This window comes from Chelonia mydas, chromosome 4 (genome assembly GCF_015237465.2).
Source record: "Chelonia mydas isolate rCheMyd1 chromosome 4, rCheMyd1.pri.v2, whole genome shotgun sequence".
Classification (NCBI taxonomy): domain Eukaryota; kingdom Metazoa; phylum Chordata; order Testudines; family Cheloniidae; genus Chelonia; species Chelonia mydas.
The window spans coordinates 124843207-124867370 of NC_057852.1; the positions used below are offsets into that span (position 1 = coordinate 124843207).

Genomic DNA, 24164 nt, shown 5'->3' on the forward strand with positions numbered 1-24164 from the left:
TTATGAATTTTATTGGTTGATCTATGACGTCTTTGGCAGATACTGTAGCGTGACATCTCTTTAACATGGGGGAAGTAGTTTTAGATTCTTATCTATCCAGAATATTTTTGCAGGGTTTCATAGGGTAATGAAGTGGTCTTTTCACCACTCTTTAAAATGTAATACTGTATCGTTGCTGACCATTACAACAGCACAATTAATAATGTGGTTAAAGTGAAGGAATTTTCCACAAACAAGGAGGATTAGTTTGGGGACACTTAAATTAGATGGAGTTGGGGAAGGTAGAAATTAGTTGTGGAATCGTTCAGGGACTGGATGGTGTAGGACTGATTAAATAAAGCTGAATCCACTGCGGTTTCTGCAGCAGTGCCAATGCATTTCAATGAAGATTTCAGTCCCTTCTGCTAGAGCTTGTTTTAAACAGCCTTAGTGGTATACGGGAAAATGAGTACATGAGTGAATGTGGTGGGGGAAAGAACACTGACACAGAGCCTAATCCCGTGTGTCATTGGGTGCCACAGCACTCCACAGGATTGGGTTCCAAATAGCTAACCCACTGAGATGTCTAGTCTGTCTATACAAAATGAAAGAAGCCTGGGTAATCAAGAAGTGAAAAGTCACTTTGTATACACAATGCATGCCAAATGACAACCTTGCTGCTCTAGCAAATGTGGGAGTGTAAAAAAAAAAAAAAAAAAAATTAAAACAAATACAGGTTTAGAAAGCTGTAATGTATACAGGAAAGACCTGTTTTTGCACATCGTTGTACAAAGACAGTGAAATCTTGCGCCCATGAAGCGTGCTGCACACGATGGAGGAATCCACACATGCACACCATTTCAAAGAACCGCAGCTACTCCAAAGTAATTGTTCTTTTTGAAGTGCCAGGATACAGTGCCTTAAGTGCATCCAATCTCCCTGGAAATGTAGAGGATGCGCCAGTGGAATAGTAAGCCACAGTTAGGGTCCCAGAAGTGCCTTGGTTGAAAATCAGGTGCTAGTGGTTGCAGTACAACCATGTTCTCCATTTTTTTTAAATGGAGCAATAAAGGCAAGTAAATTTGAATGAACTTAATGATGCAGAGTGATAGCCACAGGCAGTAGGATGGCTGGAATCACTTAAAATCTAATAAAAAGAAAGGGAGTACTTGTGGCACCTTAGAGACTAACACATTTATTTGAGCATAAGCTTTCATGAGCTACAGCTCACTTCATCGGATGCATTCAGTGGAAAATACAGTGGGGAGATTTATATACACAGAGAACATGAAACAATGGGTGTTACCATACACACTGTAACCAGAGTGATCACTTAAGGTGAGCTATTACCAGCAGGAGAGCGGGGGGCTGGGACCTTTTGTAGTGATAAGGTGGGCCATTTCCAGCAGTTGACAAGAACGTCTGAGGAACAGGTGGGGGGGGGGGGGGGGGGGGGGGGGGGGGGGGGGGGGGGAGAGTGGATAAACATGGGGAAATAGCTAAAATCTAATGTTTCCATTTTAACACACACTTCTCATTCCCTGAAGTTTTATAGTTTTAAGGAGATTGGTGTGGTGGCAGCAGGGGCTCTTTAACCAATAAGAGGAGAGCCTAAAAGAAGTGAAAATAAAAGGAGAAATGTCTTCTGAGGCATGGGTACAGAGGGAGTTCAGGGGAGAGGCTCAGCAGGGAAATTATCGATGTAAAAAAAAGACCTTACATTTATTAGAGAAACAAAGTTTGAAAGACCTCCTCCAAGCAGAGGACCGTACACCAGGAACTCCAGATTTCTAATCTCAAATCCGTGGTCTGAGCAAGTCAATGCTCTGTGCCTTAGTTTCCCCCAAGCAAGCCTTAATTCCCCTCTCACAGGTGTGCTAGGACTAGGCAACATGCAGAGCTCTGGGGGCAGGAAGTGCTGTCGAAGTGCGAAACAGTCTTTATTTAGGAGAATACGGAAGAAGTTAGGGCCACTCTTGGATAAAGAACAAATTTCATGGAAAAATAAACATAGTAGCCACCTACTTTTCAGCTTGGGTTTTTATTAGAGGGTGACCAAGAAAATGAGTTGAACAGCTGTGCTAGAAAAATTGCAAAATCCTGGGGAAATGAAATCTGTTGAAAGAGGAACATGTATACTTTAGGTCTACATACTAATATAATCCCATGTGAGAGCTAGGAATTAAAGGAATTACTGCAATTTTATGGTCGCTTCAGACAGTGATTCTGCCATTGTATAATGCACAAAATTGTAGTACCTGCCCCAAAAGAGCTTATTAAACAATGAACTTGCCACATTTATGTATTACATTCAAGTTTTCCAGGTGAACAGGGAAATGTCCCTAATAACCCACAATGGACAAGTGTAGCAGGGAGTTTTCAAAAAGGAAGTCCTACAGCATTGTATGCCAACTACCTGCAGTCTGTCACAGGTTGAGTTATGCCCTTTAGAGGGTTCAGATTTCAGCTCTCAGCTGTGCTTGGTCCCAGGCTGAGACCCAGGTCTTTTGGGGGAGATATGAAGTCACCTGTCTTCTATAGGGGGAAGAGCTGGTAGGAACAGAATAAGATGAAAGATTGGCTGTGGTTCCTTTCTGCCAGAGAACCAGTGAAAGAACCCTGGATGGAAGAAGCTAGGAAAGGGCCAGAGGAGGCCAGGAGCTAAGTTAGAGAAGTACTCTGGGGAGCCAGAGAAGAGAGCCTCAAGAGCAATAGCCACCACAGAAATGGCTCTGGGAAACCATTGAGAAGGGCAGCCTTAGGTTTAGGGAATAATGTTGCCTGCAACTTGAGGGCAGAGTAAAAGGAGGGTCCAGACTTCTGGGTAGTAATCGCTAGAGAGGTGGTAGTGGAAACCCAGGCACCAGGGCACCCAGGCCTGTGAGTTGCCTCCTGTCTCCAAGCTGTGAGAGTCTTGCCTGTGCCTGGCTGGGTGTCCGCTCTCTAACACCACCAGCCTTTCAACCACAAAGCGCTCTCCTCTGGGACATACCAGCCCTTACGTTGCTTTGTAGGTTAACAATTAATGCCCCCCAATCCCTGAGTCCTTTTGAATCATTCCTCTTTGATAGCCAGCCCCTGAGTTGGGCTAATTCCCAATCCTTTGCCCCCCAAAGGTTCAGTGTACCCCATTTTTATCTTAAACCACCACTGCTGTAAACCACATTGAACTTGTGAGCACTTATTATAAAAGTAGGTTTAGTCAAGACAGTGTGGTTACTGCTGGGCTGGTGTCGCGGAGATAAGGGGCAGCCCCTAGGCAGTGGCTGGCGAGCAGGAATCTGGGTAGTTGCAGGAGCCAAAATCAGTAGCCCAGGGTCAGGGTCAGAGATCGAATTTCAGTAGTCACCAGGCTGGAGTTGGGAGTCAGGGTTGAAGTCAGTCTGGGATCAGAGCAAAACAAGGTGAGGTCTGGAGCCACAGCAAGCCAGAAGTCTTATGTGGTTGCCCAGATGATTTTCTGCAGCATCTTCCAGGGTTAAATAGTAAGCGGTGGGCTCATCCGAGGCTGCAGGGTGCTGTCACTCTGGCCACTTTAGGCATTGCGGGAAGTAACACCCAATCTCCACAGGGCTCCTTTGATGTGGCTACATGTGGCCTTCCACTGGCAATGTTGGGAGCATTCACTGCCCCAAGCTGCACAGACCTGGGTTCTAGTCCTGCAGCTTCTTAAATTACACCCCCGTCAGGGGCACCTTTCCTCTGGTTTGGCACCAGGCCTGGTTTGTCTTAATGAAACCAAGTCAGGGGCATGGGTAGCAGGTTCCCAGGAGTGCACTTTGGGACCATAGCCTTTCCAATCTAGAGATTGTACAGTCTCTCCCTTTGCAGTCTAGAGTGGAAGATAGTTTGGACGTCTATATTCCTTATGCCTTTGGACTTGGTCCAGTGGGAGCTGGGGAGACAGAACTGATGGGGGATTGGGAGGTGGCAGATGGTGGGGGGGGCAGAGGCATGCGGAATTAATTGCTGAGCAAGGAGATGGGCAGATGTGGTGGTGAGAGCTCCTGCAGTGGTGGCCAAAATCACCTTAATAAATTTGAGGGATTCAGCAGCACTAATTGTCTCTGACGCTGAGGTGTGGTGTGGCAGGGGGAGTTCAAAAATCCAGACAAACACTATATATATATTTAATCAGGAAAAACCTCAAGATTTGGGAGCCAATGTCATGATTTTTAAGGGTCTGACACGATTTTTGAACCTTTGGGGTTGGCAATACTGCAGTTAAATGGTCGGTGGATACGCATTTCTGGCACTGAATACGAACTCTTTGGTTAACAGCAGCAAACATTTGCTATCTATGCCATTAGTTATCAAAGCCAGATACCAACAGCAACTGTGTTCTCTACGGGCATAGCCAGGAAATGGGTCTCTGCCTGATCCCTCTTTGAATCTTGCTGAGTTCTTGGCCTCGGCAACATCACGTGTCAGTGAGGTACACTTTGTGTGAACAAGTGCTTCCTTGAGTTTTGAGTTGTCCATTTTTTAGTTCCCTCGAATGTCTCCTTGCCCTTGTGTTTTGAGACCCAGGGAACAGAAGCTTTTGATCTACCTTCTTTAGACCATTTGTATTTTATATACCAATGTTAGTCTCCTTTCTAAGGTAAACAATCCCAACCTTACAATCTCTTCATGTGATATTTTTGGTTTCTCTACTCATGGCAGCTAAGATTGCCACAGGAGGGAGAGGGAGTGTATGAGCGTGAGTGAGAGAAAGAAAAAGAGAAGCAGGAAAATGCAGAAGAGGAGCAGCTCCTGAATGAGACCTTGAAGGAGCACCCAGTAAGGTAAGAGGAGACCCAGGAGAGAACTGCACTTTGCTAGTCGAAAGCCTTTTCATCCTCTGGTGATTATAACTTCCTAAACTGCCCCATGCGACAGTCACTCAACCCCCATCAGACCCTAAAGTTACCACTGTGATGTACCAAAGCTGCACTGACTGAAGAGTGAGAACCCAAAGGCCTCTCTATTTTCCAGGGTCAGATCCTCAGCTGGTGTAAATTGTCACAGCTCCATTGAATGGACCTATGACAACTTACACCAGTTGAAAATCTGCCTCTAGGTCGTCTGCTTGGTAGCATCATTGGGCTTTCAACATATTTTAGCTGAATAGCAGGTGTGTAGCTGATGGACCAAAAATGCACTGAAAATGACCTGAAGAAGAGCTTTGTAGCTCGAAAGTTTCTCTTTCACCAATAGAAGTTGGTCCAATAAAAGATATTATCTCATCCACCACCTCTCCCTAATATCCTGGGACCAACAATGCTGCAACAGTGCAAACTGAAAATGAACTGTCAAAGGAGCATTTATACGATAGTCCAATAGCCTGTTCTGACACATTTTTCAAGTGGGTTTTGACACAAGTCATTTTAGCCCCTAAGTGCATCTCTTACTGTCTTTACTAGCTAGGTTCATCTGGTTAGCGTGGTCTCTCTGAAAGTGCTAAAATTGTATAGGAAATGGTAAAACATAATGTAGTGTTTACGGGTTATAAATAGGCTTGGAAGAATTAATTTTTTTTCAGAAAACATTGGTAAACTTCGATTTCCCCATAAACGCACATTGATGAAAAAGTGCATTTCGGTTGACGATGGGATTTTGATCATTTGTGTTTTAACGCTTACAAAGCTTTAACTTTCTGAGTCTCAATGTCTGCTGCTGTTAAATAAATATTACGACCTTCCTGCTCATAATTCACACAACTGCGAAATTCAAATGGGTAAAATAATCTAACAAAACCTGCTTAAAGCCCATAATTTTGTGCACTTGTGAAAATTTAAATTGATCAAAATAAACATAGATAGTATCGATTGAAATTATTTAAAAAAAAAAAAAAAATCTGTCAAGCTACTTTAAACAATTGGCATAGACCTATATACTCTTACAATCAAGTTTAACATTTCCCAAACGAGTGATTCTTTTATTATATTTTTTTTAGAATATTTCATTTAATAAGGATAATCTATACAAATACAAATGTGGTGTGACATGTATGTGCGCGTGTTTGTAGCAGTCTATATAACCTCTCAAATTATGTTAAAGGAACTGTAAAGTTGCAAAGTGAAGCATTCAAAAGTTAAGAAATGCCAGATTTAAGATTAACCATGCAAGAGTTGTTCCCGTTGGGCAAATTCATTTGGACACAGTCTTTAGTTACATAATCTTATACTATTTTTTCCCCAGGACCCCTGCCTCATTCAGTGCAAAGGATGGAGCGTGCTCACTGAATGGGTAACTATGCAATATTTCTTTTTTATCTTCTTTCAGCATGGGGCCCCATACATTACTTACAGCAGACGATTCAAATGCATGCAGATAGAAAAGCCCATGAGGAAATTAATCTATGGTGCCCCATCATAGTATCTTAGTTCTTTACAAGCATAAATGAATTCATCTTCACAGCACCCATGAGACGAGAGGGGGTATTATTACCATTTTACCCATGGGGAATCGAGACAAAATTGTCCACAGCATCTGCTATTTTAGGCGCCCAATTTAAGAAGCCTGGGGCTTGATTTTTTTCAGAGTACTTAACATTTTACAGCACTTTATATGTTCAGATCACAGCTCCCAATGACCACAGTTGCAAGTGCTCAGTACTTCTGCAAATCAGAAGATAAGGCATACACTGATTACCTGTGGAGATGGGGTGTAAGTGACATGCCCAGTCTGACAAAGGAACTCTGTGGCAGAGGCAGGGGTAGAATCCAGTTTTCCAGGATGTCGTTCAGCAGCCTTAATGACAAGCATCCTTTCTCTTTCTGCAGTTCCCCAGGTCCCTGCTTCATTCACCATCCACCTTCCAGCTTTTGCTTGAAACGAGGCAGAGATACTGCAGACAACAACCTTATTAATTGCACAGCCCTAATTCATCCCCAGAGCAGGTCTATCCCAGGCACCGTGTGTGGCAGGGGGTCTCATTGAAAAATACAGTATGTGATTAAAATGTGATCTTGTAATTACTATATCATAATGCATATGCACAAGGGGGCTCAATTTAGATTGCACATACATCTGGCATTTCTTAACTTCTAAGTACATGACTTTGCAACCTTAATGTTCTTTTAGTGCAATTTTAAATGTAATTTTCTACATTAAAAACATTTTTGTTTTTTCAATTTTTGTTATATGGAACAAATTGAACCGCCCCCCCCCCCCCCACACACACACACTCAGTAGAAGCAGCAGGGTCGGGGCCTTTAGATCCACAGTACAGTCCTCTATCACTTCAGCTAATGAAGTAACTAGTAGCAGTTGTAAGCTGTTATCTTCTACGAGAAAGGGAACAAGAGACTTTGACAGTGGCATTCACAACTGTTTGGTAGACAATATGGAATGTTTAGACTCAGGAATAATGGGTTCAGCGGCAGGTCCTGTAAGGGCATGCCCGATAGTGGTTACAGGCCCTTCTGCCTCTGTACCCTCCCTTGCTGCTATCCCCTCTGGCTGCTAATTCCCATTCTCCCCCACCCGAACTTTCTGCTCCCCTCTGTCTATCTCCCCTGCCTCTCCCACCCCCACATGTTCCTCACTCCTCTAAATTCCAGGCAGGCTGCTCCCTCCTCTTCCAGGCCACAATGCTCCCTAAGAGCATCCAGCAATTGAAGAGAAAATCCTGCCCCGTTCGGGAACATGCTTAGTTGCTCTGTGGGCATGGTGTATTTGTAATCTGGTTGGCACCTTGAAGCTGTGACGGGGGCCTGTAGCCTGCCCAGTGCAGATGGAGTCTTCAGAGAATTTAGCTTGCCAAACTCTCAAAAGTCTCTGCTGAGCAAGTGTAAACTGAGATTTTTTTCAGAGTCTTAAAAAATGGGCAAATTTAGATGTGATTTCACAGGGACAACAAAAGGCACATATCTGACCCCAGGGCAAGTACCTGCTGTAAAGCATGCAGATGCTAAAACTTCTCAGCTAAAATGGTTGTAAGAGATTTTTTGTTTAACATGGATAAAACAATGTATTTTTTCCTGAACTGCATTTTGAGAGATGATTGAATTATATGAGCCAAAAATTTCCTTTACAACAGGTGGGTGGGAGGCAGGGGGGAATCAGCCAGAAGCAAACAATCGGCATTAGAAAATTACAGCCTGAATGATTTGTCTGGCAAAATTATAAGCAACTGAAAAGAAGGTCTTATAATGGAAAGTGGTGGGTAACCTTACCTATAGGTAGCGCTACCTTCATTGCCTAGTATGATGGGTAATGGAATTGACAAACTTGCTAAGTCTAATAACAAATCCATGAGTTCAAATGTCATTGAATTTGCAGTCTGTTTAGGGCAAACGAGGAAGGGGAGGCAGAAGGGAATACAGACAGCCTGTGAAGAAAGCAACAGAGATAGAGAGAAATTCTAATGGGAGTAAATCCCCTGTATGCTCTCTTTTGTTAGAATGGAAAGCACCTAGTACATTGTGGGAGCTACTGCAAACATAAGGTGACACCTTGAAGTTCTTGCACACATGAAAAATAACTATCGATAAGGTTCACCTTGTGCAAATCTGGCTGTGACTGGGGTGATCATGAGGTTCTGTCCTTAATACTCAGCAAAATAAAAAAAAAACTCTTTTCTTAAAAAATGAATTGTTACTCTTGGGGGAAGGAAAGTGATTTTAACTTTATGGGGGAAAGATTTGTGGGCGTGATCTGATTTGTACACATACACAAAATCGTTTGCAGTTATCTAGACCTTAAACTCCTCCAGGCTTGTATTTATTTCACACATTAACTATAAAAACCTGTAGTCTAGGCTGTAACAATACACACAGCCAGAGGGGAAAGGAATGGGTCTTTTCACTCTGATTTTGTATGATGCCAGATTGTGACACGTTTCAATATTCATCATGATGCCTGTTCTTAAATTAATTTGCAAATGATAATATCAAGCTGAACTTTCACACATTCCTTTTAATCTCCATAAGGTTAAGGTCTCTACCCTGATTGATTTGTTGTTGTTTTTCACAACCCAGGAGTTTGTATAGCGAGTGTCAAGAGCAAACTGAATGGCTTAAGACAGCCTTAAATGTGAGAGATGCGAGTGGCACTGCTGCTCTATAGCAAACTATAAGCCTGGGTGGGGAAATCTTTAATATGCAAACTAAGCAAGCCAGACATCAGGACAATAGAATTATATAATCCATTTTCAGAATGGCCAGCTGTTCCATTAGGAGGCTGCTCAGTTCCCCACTCTTCTCTTTCCCCCAATGATAATTATGCAAATGTGTGGTGAGACAGGAAGCCAGCTGGGCTACCAACTGAAATATTAAGCTGTGCTTTGTAACTTCAGACTCCTTATTAGCAATGCTACTTGTAGAGCTGCAAACTGTATGATAGATGTCTCTGGATGGGGCTTGCCATTTGCCTTAACTTACCATCAGCCCACCCCATGCTGTAAACACAAAGTTTGTAAACTGTTTAAAGCAAAAATGTTGCATCACCTCCACGCTCCTCAAAAATGTTTGTTGTCAGAAAATCCTTTCACTGTGTCGAGAAAAATAATCCACAACCAAAAGAATCACGGTGTTGGTACAAACGGTCAGAACGCAAGTTGAGTGCACAATTAATGGACGCACATTGCACCATTGTTTCATCCTCTGCCAGTTTAAGCTACTTTCACTACGCTGTGTGTGTCTCTGTCCCCCGATTTTTGATTTATGTTCTGGATTTGGGTGCTGCCTGGTTGAAATATAAAAGTGTAGATGTTTTTTAGTTTGGGCCAGACAATTGGGTGGCAAATTCAGGAAGAGGGTATGCTGCGTCTGCGAATAGCGCCCTTTGTCAGTCCCCTTTGTCAGAAAAAGACAGAAAGAAACTGTATTAACACACACGCACACCTTCCTTTCAGGCCTTTTGTAAACATGAGAAAGAAACTAAAGGAGGTACAAGTCTAGTGTTGAAAAAAATTCTTTGCCAATCACCTTTAAGAGCCCATGAGTGTGGCTCCAGAATTCTCTGGAGAAGGATGTCAGTGCTCAGGCATGTACCTGCAAGGCATTTCCTTCTTGACTACCTGGTGTTAAGAATGCAAGCTCTGCAAACATGCCCCATACGAGAATGAGGACCCTGCTCTCCTGTCCAGCAATACAGATCCTGGGCACTTCGTACGTTTAAGTTTCTATGGAAGAGGTTTTTCAATACATCCTGAGGCCCCTAAGTGATCACTTTCTAAAACCATTTCAAATAAATATGGTTGGTCATGGATGTGCTATAGGCCTCTTTTGCTTGCCCTCCATTAAATTTGTTCATCTCCTTCCTCCACGCTCCCCATTTTTAATATTTGATAGGTGTCCACAGCCTTTTAGGTGCTGTATGCGACACTAAATATAGTCACAGGGAGCTGGGTTATAGGAGAAGCCAGGTGCTTCAAGGTGGGTATCACTGGAGGAATAAAAGGGGCACAGGGTGATGCAATAAGGAATGAGGTCAGGGTTGTAGATTGGAGCAAAGCTATGTGGGAACTTTGCAGTTTGGTGTCCCCTATCCCTGTGCTATCAACAGAACAAAAGAATGGCCACACTGGGTCAGATCAATGGTCCATCTAGCCTGGTATCCTGTCTTCAGACAGTGGTCAGATGCTTCAGAGGGAATGAACAGAACAGAACAATTATCAAGTAATCCATTCCCTGTCATCCAGTCCTAGCTTCTGGCAGTCAGAGGTTTAGGGATGCCCAGAGCATGGGCTTGTGTCCCTGTCCATCCTGATTAATAGCCATTGATGGACCTATCCTCCATGAACTTATCTAGTTCTTTTTTGAATCCTGTTATAGTCTTGGCCTTCACAACATGTCCTGGCAAGGAGTTCCACAGGTTGACCATGCGTTGTATGAAGAAGTACTTCCTTATGTTAGTTTTAAAACTGCTGCCTATTAATTTCATTGGGTGACCCCTGGTGGTTGTGTCATGTGAAGGGGTAAATAACACTTTTTTCCCCACACCACTCATGATTTTATAGACCTCTATCATATCCCCCCTTAGTCCTTTCTTTTCTAAGATGAACAGTCCCAGTCTTTTTAATCTCTCCTCATATGGAAGCTGTTCCATACCCTTAGACATTTTCTTGCCATTCTCAGTTCGTTTCCCAACTTCAACATATCTTTTTTTGAGATGGGGCAACCAGAACTAGGTGTGGGTGTACCATGGAATTATAAAGTGGCTTTATGATGCTTTCTATCTTATTATCTGTCCCTTTCCTAATGGTTCCTAACATTGTTAGCTTTTGTGACTGCGGCTGCACATTGAGTTTTCAGAGAACTATCCACAGTGACTCCAAGATCTTTCATGAGTGGTAACAGCTAATTTAGACCCCATCATGTTGTATGTATAGTTGGGATTATGTTTTCCAGTGTGCCTGACTTTGCATTGATCAACATTGAATTTCATCTGCCATTTTGTTGCTCAGTCACCCAGTTTTGTGAGATCCCTTTGTAACTCCTCACAATCAGCTTTGGACTTTGAGTAATTTTGTATTGTCTGCAAATTTTGCGACCTCACTGTTCACCGCCTTTTCCAGATCATTTATGAATATGTTGAATAGGACTGGTCCTAGTACAGATCCTTGAGGGATCCCACTATTTACCTCTCTCCATTGTGAAAATTCACCATTAATTCTTAAGTTTCAGAGTAGCAGCCGTGTTAATCTGTATTCGCAAAAAGAAAAGGAGTACTTGTGGCACCTTAGAGACTAACCAATTTATTTGAGCATAAGCTTTCGTGAGCTACAGCTCACTTCATCGGATGCAAGTGAGCTGTAGCTCACGAAAGCTTATGCTCAAATAAATTGGTTAGTCTCTAAGGTGCCACAAGTCCTCCTTTTCTTTTTTCATTAATTCTTACTCTTTGTTTCCTATCCTTTAGCTAATTACTGATCTCTGAGAGGAACTTCCCTCTTATCTCATGACTGCTTACTTTGCTTAAAAGCCTTTGGGGTGGGACCTTGTCAAAGGCTGTCCTAAAGTCTAAGTACACTGTATCCCCCTTGTTCACATACTTGTTGACACCCTCAAAGAATTCTCATAGATGGGTGAGGCACGATTTCCCTTTACAAAAGCCGTGTTGACTCTTCCCAAACATATCCTGTTCATCTATGTGTCTGATAATTCTCTTCTTTACTATAGTTTCAGCCGATTTGCCTGATAGTGAAGTTAGGTTTACCAGCCTGTAATTACCAGATCACCTCTGGACCCTTTTTTAAAAAAAATCAGTGTTACAGTAATTATCGCCCAGTCATCTGGTACAAGGCTGATTTAAGAGATCGGTTCTGTACTACAGTTAATCATTCTACAATTTCATATTTGAGTTCCTTCAGAACTCTTGGATGAATACTGTCTGGTCCTGGTTGCCTATTACTATCTAAATTATCAATTTGTTCCAAAACCACCTCGATTGACACCTTAATCTGGGGACACTTCCTCAGATCTGTCATCTGAAAAGAATGGCTCAGGTATGGGTAGGGTGATCAGATAGCAAGTGTGAACAATTGGGACACTTATTTTCAAGGTGTGTGTGTGGAGGGGGGGGAGGTAATAGTTGCCTATATAAGACAAAGTCCCGAATATTGGCATGATCCTGATAATGTCGGGACATCTGGTCACCCTAGGTGTGAGTATCTCCATCACATTCTCTGCAGTGAAAACTGATGCAAAGAATTCATTTGGCCTTGTCTTCCCTGAGCGCTCCTTCAGCACCATCATCTTCTAGTGGCCCCACTGATTGTTTGGCAGGCTTCCTGTTTCTGATGCACTTAAATTTTTTTCAAGATAACTTCCATTTAATTTATCTATAAGGTGTTGGACCATCCAGAACCATTGGTCTGGGTTTACTGTCTTCCAGCCCACCTTTACTTTGACTTTAATGAATGAAAGTTTATTCATGTATTAATTTCCTTACCACAGTTGTGGCCAGAAATAGTGGTAACTGCTCTACGGACTTAATCCTGCTCCTCTGGAAGCCAATGGCAAAATTCCCTTTGACTTCAGTGGGAGAGGAGGGGTAGCGATGCATGCTTGTCTCTCCTTATTATAAGATCTGCATGTTTGTGAAATGCACAGCCCATCATTACCATATAGCAGATCTTGACAACCAAGGACTTTGTGACACTTAAAATTCATGCCGCAAGCAGCTGGGATCTGTGTAATGGACTTCAGTAGAACAGGACGATGACACAACATGCTTGCAGCAGTGAAGATTATGCTGCTGAGGATTCATTGGAATGGTTACATTTTCCTTTTTAGGCTGAAGGTGGAGTGTGGGCTGGCAAAAGAATCTATTAATATGAATGATAATTCACTTGGCTGAAACCTGAAAGTTATTTCAAGGGTTGTGACTTTTGGCTGTGTTGAAATCCGCCCATGCAGGCAAACACTGAACTGCAATTAGTCATGGAACTGTCACTTTCTTAAATGCTAAATTGTATTGTGCAGGAAAGAAGAGAGAGAATGCATTCAGTAATGTAGGAGGCCAAATGCTAAGCATTATTTACAATGGCTTGAAGTTTGGAGGAAGGAAAATGTAATGAATGGGGAATCTCTTGAACTCGTTTGCAAGGCTGAAGGAATAAGACCACTATTTTTATATGGGGTAAGGGGAAAGCTGGCCTTGGGGTTAAGGTGCTGGAGTAGGGTTTGGGTGGCCTGGGTTCAATTCACATGTCTGCTGCTGATTCCCTTTGCAACCTTTAAACAAGTCAGTTAATCTCTCTGCGCTAGAGCTCCATCAGCACAATGGGGAGAGTAATGCCTACATGTAGCTGAGGCCCTGAGATTGTGGTGGTGGGAATCATACAGATACCTAGACCAGTAGTCCCCAAACTTTTGAGGGACATCCCCACCTTAACCTTGTCCATGTGCCTCTATTCCCCCCCTCCCATCCCGGGGCCGAGAACAGGGCCATTGGTTGGGGCAGGGGACGCGGACAAGGTAAGGGGGCTGAGGCTGGGGCTGCAGCTGGGGGTGAGTCTGGGTCTGGGCAGGGCCATCCTTAGGATTTATGGGGCCCTATGCAATATGCCCTGAGGAGGCATATTGAGGGACGGGGGAGGGGAAGGTGGGGGCTCCACTGAAGGTGGTCCCAAGCCGGTGCCGCTGACCCCAGTGTGTCGAGGGGACACAGCCACCACCCCCACCACCTGCGGACCCTCAGAACCCTCCTGGCGCCATCCTTCCCGGCGCGGCTTCTGCCAGGGCACCCAGGCGAGCTCGGGGCTTCTTCCACCCCGTGACTTGGGCTGTCTGCTTGGGTGCCCATTTTTCTGGGGGGTCCCATATTGGCCACGGGGGAGGGGAGGGCGGCTCTGGGCACGTGCCCCGTTGGCCTGTGTATTAATCTGCACGGGGGGGTGATGGAAGCTCTGGCCAGGGGCCCCCGCCACACACCCAGCTTTGAGAAGAGATTCCTGTCTCCAGCACGCACGGCTCCCTCCAGGCACCCACAGCCCCACGCCAGCTCCTACCTTGTTGATCTCCCAAAGAGAAGCCCTCCAGCCAGTGGGTGGGCTGAAGGGAGAGAGCAGTGTGCGAGGGGGAAGGGCCAGGGGGCTTCTTTCACATGTGTCCCCCCCACCCTTTTTTTTTAATTTCCCACCCCTGCTGCTGATTGTTTTCCTGATTCACTCTGCACATGTGCAGCGAGGAAGACTCCGGGTGCAAACTGCACACAGCCCCGGCCAGCCTGCCTCTGGGTAGGACAGCGGAGTCAGAGCACAGCACAAGCGGAACTGGCCGGGGCCCCGCAGCCCCAGCGTGCCCCAAATTTTCGGGTGCCTTTTGCCGCTGTGTATGCTGTGTATGCCTAAGCATGGCCCTGGGCCTGGGAGCGGGGCCGGGGATGGAGCCGCAATTAGGGGCCGAGGCTTCGGGTGGGAGCAGGCCCTCTGCTCGATGCAGAGCTGAGGCTGGGGATAGGGCTAGGCGCGGGGTTGGGAGCTGGGGCCGGAGCTGGGAGCGGAGCAGGGCTGGCTGGCACTCCCTCCTACCCCGTGGGGGCTGGCCCGGAGTTGCCATGCCCCCGCGAACGTTCCTCAGCGCCCATGTACGGGGCACGCCCCACGGTTTGGAGACCTGTGAGCTGGGCAGATCTGAAGCATAACCAGCAGTTGTACAGTGCGTGCACTGCCATATTTTCAATGCTGTAAAGGGTGCAATTCAGCTGAACAATCTGCTCTGTGCTGAAGCTATACAAGTTAATTGTCAGCCTGAAAGCACATCTTCTTAAGTCCAGTTTGCTTTGATACAATGTGCGCTTCTAAATTGTCCCAGAGCCAACTCCCGAGAGGTCAGGAGGACCTGCAGTCCCCACTGTAGCGAAGGGAAACTGTCGGTGCTCAACACATTTTCACATCTGGTCTGAATGTAAATTAAACGCATTTTTAAACCACCCGACGTGTGTTTTAAAATTTTAAGCATGGACTTATGTGACGCTCTCTGCCTATAGTGCATATGCTTTGTACCAGTGGTATTGGGAGAGGGGTTTTCTACAATTGTTTTTCGGGTTTAGAATGGTGATTTACACTGATGTTTGCCTATGCACCCAGAGCTTGGGGTCGGCACATTTGGGAAATTAAAATAAATATCTATCAAAAATGTAATATTCCTGATAGTAAACTTGCCAAAAAGCTTTCTGAATATGCATAATAATAGATTTTTGGTAACGATAATTAGCCCTTGTTAAAGTCTAATTCTGCCACATTCCAGACGAAAAGCAGAAATGTAGGTCCTGATCCAACAAGTTGCAAGAATAGGGAGTTAATCATAATAATAATAATTATAATAATTAATGAGAAATAAAGACTGGTTAAGGAACAAGAAGAATTCCATCTTTAAAACAAGAGATACGCCTGGGTATTCCCTGAAACTAGAAGACAGTGTGTGAATCAGTTATACAACATTCTGAATATTTTTGCCTCTGGAAAACATCCTAATTGTGGCCATGAATTTCGAAGACTATCCAATTTTTTTTTTTTTTTTTTTTTGGTAAACTAAAGGAGGAGATTAAGTTTGAGGTCCTGAAACACTATTACTAACAACTATCACAGAACTCAGATGCAGCTCATCAGTATACATACGTTTGTGATCCGGTTTGATGTTGCTTTACAGCTCAATATTAATGACCTGTAAGGTGGTTAATGATAGAAGTTTAGGGCTGGTCTACACACAATTATACCAGGATAAAGGGGCCTTATACCAGTATAGCTTATTCCCCTTCAAGTCCCTGTTTTGCCTGATTCAGAGCGAATGCTTTTTAACTTGTCATTTATTTTGATACCTATTTTCTCTCTCCACCCATCCCCATCTATTTCTTCAGCAAATGAATAGGAAAACTCTTAAGGCTTTCGTTAACCCTTGTTGTTAAAGAATTTTACCAGTGGTTTTTCATGCATGTTGTAAGCACCTATCTAAATATTTACCTAACTCCTCTGGAGACATTTTAGTCTATTGGCAACATCATGTGTTTCCTAGTACACCTTAACTGGCTGGTAAAAGCTGTTCAGGTCTCTCAAGTAAATATTTGTTTTAGAGCCACTATTTTTTAAAGAAAAAGTAAAATAGGAATTAATTAGAAAAGAAACTAAATTTCTGCATAATAAGGTTGTGTGACTTGAATCAGGAAACCATATGTCAGCCTCAGCTTTGAATATTCTGGTTGCTGTTGCTTTGTGAAACAAGAACCAGAACGTCACTGAAATGGATTTTATGCACGTGTTCATGGTCCACTTTTATTTTCGACTTCATTTGGGCTGCTAACTCAGTTCAATATATCTTGACGCAGACTAGCACAGAGGGTTGATGGTTGGTATGGGTATTTTTTCCCCTGAAAGAAGGAAGCCATATGACAGTTTCTTACTCGAGGGAATGTGCTATGTACGTTTGATCTTCCTTTTAGGGCTGCAAAACCCTGCTTTCAGGAGAGCCCACTTAACAGCACAGGCTGAGGCTTTCCCCCACTTCCATGATGCAACTGGATACTTGCTTCATCTGTTCCCTTTAAGCAGTTCAGCCTTAGCAAGGGAAGAAAGCCGCTTTCAGTTTAATGAATTCCAGCTCTGGCCTAGTTGTGCTCCATTGTCTCTGTGGTGTCCGCCCTTTCGGCTGAGGATCTCGGCATAAAGCAAACTCCAATTAGAGGGGGAAAAAAAAGAGAAAAGAAAATAGATAGAGGCAAAGTTAGTCAGCTTCCCCAAATCTATAGCACACTGATTAAACAGATGGAATCACGTGGCCAGTTGCTTTGCTGCAGCCTGGCCTCCTAAGCAGGTGGCTGTGATTCAGAGGGGCATTCTGGAAATGATGAGCAGTTTGCCCTTCTAATTCATGGCTACCCAGCTTACAATGGCCATATGTTGATTACAACTTGACTTGGCTCCTGCTGTTGCAGGAATTGGAACATATTTATCACGCCCCCCCCCCCCCTAAAAAAAACAACCCCCCACACAGAAAGCCTGCCATAGACAGTTAAAAAAAAAATATCCAACACTTGTTGAGTGCAGGTTTGGAGACCATCCATGGTACAGAACCCCATGGGTATGATTCCTTGAAGGGCTAATTGCTGACCGCCTTTCATTAAGAGACCATTGCTGTGGTCCCAGCAGCATTTTGAACGTTTATTCCAACGGGCAGATGGCCCTTTGCTGTAATACAAGCAGACACATCTAATGTTACAGATGGATTATTATGCTGATTCATCGCTAAAAGAAAAACTTAACTCACAACTTAACTCACGATGAAGTGAGCTGTAGCTCACGAAAGCTTATGCTCAAATAAATTTGTTAGTCTCTAAGGTGCCACAAGTACTCCTGTTCTTTTTGCGCATACAGACTAACACGGCTGCTACTCTGAAACCTGTTAACTCACAATAGGGGATTCATTTGAACATTAATCCTTCTCTAGCGTATGTTCCTCTTCCATGGTGCTGGTGCTTCCTCTGTGGAACAAAGTTCTCCATCAGTACTGCTGGTGCTTACCCTCCTCCTTGCAAAAATTAAAAATACAAAGAGTTGTAAAAAACCAGTGTAAAAATAAATATGGTCCTTGTTGAGACCTATTCTTGCTAAGTGCTGGACACCTTCCACTCCTATGGAAGAGAGGTGGTAAGCTATGTGGATACTACTTGTCTTTCTAAGTCATGCCAACAGAGGTGTGGGCCATTCCCAGGTAGAGTCTGTGATCTACCCATGTCACTGGTTGGGCAGGATAGAGACTTCGGGCAACTCAGCACATTCGGCAGAAGGAAGTGGAGTTGTTCTGAAGCTCAAGGCAACTTTCCTCTCCTGGAAAGTGGTTTTTCTGGACCCAGCTCCTATCATGGGGCTTGGCTACCATGAGGAGGAATGGTAGGGTTGGCTCAAAAATCATTCACAAAGCACATGCCTCTCCTGCTATCTCAGTGTAGCACAGATTTGGCTCAGAAGTGCCCTCCGTCACTTTAGTATCTTAACAAACTAACTTTCTCCTCACAAGACCTGGGTGATTTAGCAATGTGATTGCATCCCATGTACAGCTGGGGAAGCAGGGCACAGAGCGGCTAATTGACTTGCCCAAGGTCACACAAAGAATCTGTGGCAGAGTCAAGCACTGAACTTGGATCTCTGTCCTGAGCCTTAGGCCAGTGTCTTAACCATGAAACCATCCTTCTCTCTATTTGACCTTAAAATGCAGTTCTATTCTGAACTGTGCCGTTGTGGGGTCCAAAGTTTATTGTGTCTCACTGATTCCATATTAAATATGACCAGTTCACGAATTAAAAGCTGTTTTTTCTAAAACTCTCAAAACTCACCTTTAGGACTGAAAGTCAAGCTGGGTTCTTCCTGGCTTGTGTATCATCTACAGCAATAAAGATTTTGCTGCCCAAATGGTGCCCTCAGTTATATCTGTGCAACACCATTATTCCCGAGAGATGGGGATTAAATTTGATTATGAAGTTAATTTCCCTATCGGGAAAGGATATTAGAAGATATATCAGATATTAGAATCCATCAGTTGCCTTGGAGTTTCGTATTTGCCCTAACTTGAAATGCCTGTGTTTTGTTTTTAGAGTGCTACTGGGCAGCAGTTTCTTTTGACTGATTGAGTCAGTGATGGCTGGATTGCTTACGGAGGCTGAGAGCTGTAATGTATGCACCATAATCTGAAAATGTCCATGGTCATCAACATTCGGAGGAACTCCATTTTCTGTACTCAGGTAAAGTGTACTTACTAGTGTGTTTATTAAGAGACAGTTTTGTTGGAGGGGGAGATTTTGGTGGTGTTTCCCCCCTTCCCCCTCTCCCGCAAATGATATAATAGAATCATAGAAGATTAGGGTTGGAAAAGACCTCAGGAGGCCATCTAGTCCAACCCCCTGCTCAAAGCAGGACCAAACCCAACTAAATCATCCCAGCAAGGCCTTAAAAACCTCTAAGGATGGAGATTCCTCCACCACCTCCCTAGGTAACCCATTTCAGTACTTCACCACCCTCCTAGTGAAATAGTGTTTCCTAATATACAACCTAGACCTCCCCCACTGCAACTTGACACCATTGCTCCTTGTTCTGTCATCTGCCACCACTGAGGACAGCTGAACTCCATCCTCTTTGGAGCCCCCCTTCAGGTAGTTGAAGGCTGCTATCAAATTGCCCCTCGCTTTTCTCTTCTGCAGACTAAATAAGCTCAATTCCCTCAGTCTCTCCTCATAAGTCATGTGCCCCACCCCCCTAATCATTTTCCTTGCACTCTGCTGGACTCTCTCTAATTTGTCCACATTCTTTCTGTAGTGGGGGCCCCAAAACTGGACGCAATACTCCAGATGTGGCCTCATCAGTGCCGAATAGAGGGGAATAATCACTTCCCTCGATCTGCTGGCAGTGCTCCTACTAATGCAGCCCAATATGCCTTTAGCCTTCTTGGCAACAAGGGCACTCTGTTGACGCATATGGGACGAGCATATTGGACAAAATCTCTAGAAAGACACCAGTTGATATAAGCCAGCAGCAATAGGCAGGGGAGTTTCAAAGGAAACATTTTAGAGTCTCAGTTTGACCGAAAGTTTTTATTATCTGGGAAGTCAATACAGTTTCTATAAGTGAGTGTATAATTGTGCTCGGGTGCAAGTTAACCCTATTCAACTAACATCTCAATGAGTTGTCTGGATTGGAAACTGTGGAGGAGGAGGAAGAGCGAAAGGCAGGAATAGTGAGAGACAGAAAAGAAAGGAAGTGAGAGAAAAGGAGAAGGAACTCCCTTTCTCTCTCAGCCTGCTTCCAAGTGAAGACCGATGAGGCTGTGAGGTGAGAACATGAAGTAAAAAGGGATCATGTAGGGGCTTTGGTGACATGAAAATGCCTTGCAGCATCTTCTGGGACTGGGAGAACAAATGTACCCTGCTTATTCTAGAGAGGGTGATTTTTTCAGTTTTGAAGGTAGATATTAAATTTGATTTCGACTCTCAGACTGGGGGAAGATGTGGAGCCGTACCTTCCTAATGTATAACTAAGAGCTGTGAGGATACATTCTTTAAGACTGAGTGGTCCCCTTCCATCCTTATCAAGGCTGAGCAGGCAGAGCCTAACAGAAGGAGTAAGGGGTTGTCCAGTGCTTGTGAGATATAATTGCAGATGACTGTCCACAGGAGGGTTAGCATGTGGAAGGAGTAAAGGATGTGTGCTTGTGGGGCCTGTGAATTGGTTGTATCTCCAGGAGGTTCTCTTCTCTCTGATGTTCCTGGCCTGTAATCTGGCTAGTTCCCATCAGAATCTGTCCCGTCTTCATTCCCTTGTGGTTGTCCTACAAAGAGTGATAAACATGACAAACCTAATTTATCTTCCCTCCAACTCCCTTTGTGGGACAATCCACACTGCAGAAGGGGGAGAAAAAGCTTCAAGTAACAGCCTCTAGGAGCTACTTATCAGGTACATTCTAGACTTAACCAAGACAGGCCCCATCACTTCATTCGCCTTCCACCAAACACAAACAAAAAACAAAACAAGAGTTCAGTCTCTCATTCTGTTTGAAAATGATACATTCTGTTAGAACCATGTCTGAGCACACCACCACTCCTCTGGAGGAATTTATCTGCCTAAACTTTGGTGGCCAATGTTGCTAATTGATACCAGCTCTCTACCACTCTTCCTGACCCTTATTGAGGAAAAAGTGGAACGAAGAACTTGGACTCTCTCTGGGAGATAAAACTTGGAAATAAATCTGGCACAAAAGCCTATTCAGTAAATTTATTTAGAGAGTTCCCTAAGAGGCAGATTCATAGAACATCCCTGTTTTGCTTCAAGAGTTTTAATAATGGAACAGCAACAGAGAGAGACAAAAGTTGCCATCCAGCTGGAATATGATCCACTGGTGGCTGAGTCACCCTTGGGAGCTCTGGTGTGGTGTTCCCCTTATCAATGGATTATCGCTAAACCCTCAAATGAGAATATTAAATTTCAGCTATTCAAAAACAAATGGTAAGTCATTTCTTGTACTTACTGGTGATTATTTAGGGCTTGACTGTGCTGTATAGACACTGGGCCCTGTGCGGAGCTACTTTGCACTAGGAGACATTATATTAAAGAGGATAAAGGATCTACGACTACTATAGTACAACCTAAGGGAGATCTCCAATAACTGAAGGTCAAGATTTTCACAGATAGGAACTTAAAGTCAGATTCCTAAATCCTGATATAGGCTATTGAACAAAGCTCTAATTCAGCAAGTCCCACTGCAGTCAGTTATACAGACACATGAAATCAAGGAGGATTAGGCACATGCTTAAAATTAAAGGGTTGACTTAAGTATGTGTTTAAGCACTATACTGAATTCGTGCCTCTGTCAGCTGGCTTTTAAAAGCGTTCTGAGCCTCCAGCAGTTCCCATTTAAATAAATAGGATCCTTATTTAGAGTATGGATATCGTGTTAATTTTTTAAGCACTTTGGTGGGCTCCTGGGGATGGAAGGCACTATAGAAATATACTGCACCTGGCGCCAAGCCAAAACCCTGGATCCAAACATTCCCCAGACTTTGCGGCTGGATCTGAATTTTGTGGCTCGGACCAATTTTATGCTCAGCTCATCAGTGCGCCATTTTGTGGGCTGCACACTTAGTTGCTGGATGAGCAGAAAGCTAATCTCATTGTATTTTTTTCTTCACGATCGAGTGGGGGAGGAGGGAAAGGGAACTTTGCATAGACATATAAAGCTCTGCTGGCGAGAGGCCACTGCCACATTGCATTGAAGGGGCATAAAAAGCAGAACAGTAAAGGAACTTTCACATCTTGTGGCTATTTCATCAAAGGCTCTCTGTCTGTACAATTCACAGGCAATATTGCTCTGATCACGGTTGGTATGTATATGGTTTGCCAAAGGGTCACATTTCCTGAAATCCAGTTTTTTAAAAAGATAAGAGCCATATTTATTTATCCAGCTTGTGGCGTGAAGAATCGCAAATCAATTAAAAAAAAAAAACACAAGTCAGCCCATCAAAAAGATGCCAATACATAAAACCTAAATATTATTTATATTTCTCTGCTAAATGCCTAGCACGCATTTGGGAACTTTAAAAGAGTGATTGTTTGTTTACATTGATTTTTTGCACATTCTTCTAATTTTCTTCGGCACCTCTGTAGAATATGCTCTGTTGCTCAGCTGTTCAATGCATGTAATTATCGGAGGCTATTAGTGGAAGCCTGGGGTTGTGGTATCTTCTGTATGACACCTACCTTTAAACCGCTATCTCACTCTATCTTTGTCTAGGTGCTTATATGGCTCTCATAATCTGTAGCCTACAAAGAGGATACTTGCTTATGTTTATATAGAATTGTTGACATGTAAGTAGGCCCCAAAATCTATTTCTTTGACAATTGTCAAGGGAGGCTTGGTAAAATATGAGTAAAGTGAAGTGACACAATTCAGAGGCAAGTCGAAGATAAATTAGGACATACATAACCCCAGGTTATGTTGTAAACGTGTTTTGGTCCTTACTGGTTTTTACAAGTGTTTTCGATAAATTGTTAATGTTTTGGAAAATGCTATCTATATTGATAGTTATTGGTATGACATTTCCACAGATGCTAAATGAGGTGATGTTTAATGGTAAATAGCTAATGAGAAAGTAGAAAATATTTAATTATGCTAAAAGGTGGCTTTAATGTTAATTCAGGGGAGTTTTTATAATTGATTATAAAAACAGCAGCATGCTAATTTTAGATTAAGCTCCATCTACCGTCAAGGTACTGTTAGAGAACGGATTATAACCATTCTCATTTAGGGACTGATCACCCTTAAATGAATCATTTCATTTTGCAATTGACTTTCATCCACACCATTACATTGACTTTCTCCACACCGTTCATGATTTTATAGACCTTTATCATACTTCCCCTAAGTTTTCCTTTTGTACGCTGAGCAGTCCCAATCTTTCTAATCTCTCCTTGTGGGGAAATTGTTCCATACCCCTAATCGTTTTCAGAGCCCTTCTCGGCACCTCTTCCAATATATTCTAATATATATTTTTTTGAGATGGGGCAACCAGAACAGCACACAGTATTCAAGCTGTAGGTTTATTGTGGATTTATATAGTGGCATTATGATATTTTCTGTCTTCTTTCCTAATGGTTCCTAACGTTCTTTTTGCTTTTGTGACTGCCCCGGCACGTTTTCAGATGTTTTCAGAGAACTAACTGCAAAGACTCCGAGCTTGCTTTCCAGATTGGTAATGGCTAATTTAGACCCCATCAGTCTGTATGTATAGTTGAGATAATTTTTTTCAGGGTGTGTTACTTTGCACTTATCTACATTGAATTTCATCTGCCATTTTGTCACCCCGTAACCCAATTTTATGAGATCCCTTTGTAACTCTTCACACTCAGCTTTGGACTGAACTATTTTGAGTAATTTTGTATTGTCCACAAACTTTGCCAGCTCACTGTTTACACTTTTTTCCAGGTTACTTATGAATATGTTAAGCAGTACAGGTCCCAGATTTTAGGGGGAACCCATTATTTACTTCTGTCCATTGTGAAAACTGACCATTTATTTCTATCCTTTGTTTCCTCTTTTAACCAGTTACTGATCCATGAGAGGAACCTCCTCTTATCCCATGACTGCTTACGAGCTTTTAGTGTGGGACCTTGTCAAAGGCTTTCTCAAAGTCCAAGTACACCATATCTACTGGATTGTCCTTGTCTACATGCTTGTTGACCCCCTCAAAGAATTCTCATAGATGGATGAGAC

At 43.4% G+C, this 24164-nt stretch overlaps 1 long non-coding RNA gene across 10 annotated transcripts in view; it reads left to right on the forward strand.

Annotated features, from left to right (window-relative positions):
- Window positions 1–1446: 1446 nt before the first annotated feature.
- Window positions 1447–24164, forward strand: part of LOC119566146 — a 161672-nt gene continuing 138954 nt past the window's right edge. For 9 of the 10 annotated variants that reach the window (XR_006290232.1, XR_006290227.1, XR_006290225.1 and 6 more), the window contains exons 1-3: window positions 1447–4766; window positions 6163–6210; window positions 19000–19146. This is a non-coding gene — a long non-coding RNA (uncharacterized LOC119566146). The remainder of the gene's footprint in view (window positions 4767–6162; window positions 6211–18999; window positions 19147–24164) is intronic. The other variant, XR_006290229.1, reaches the window with a different exon arrangement.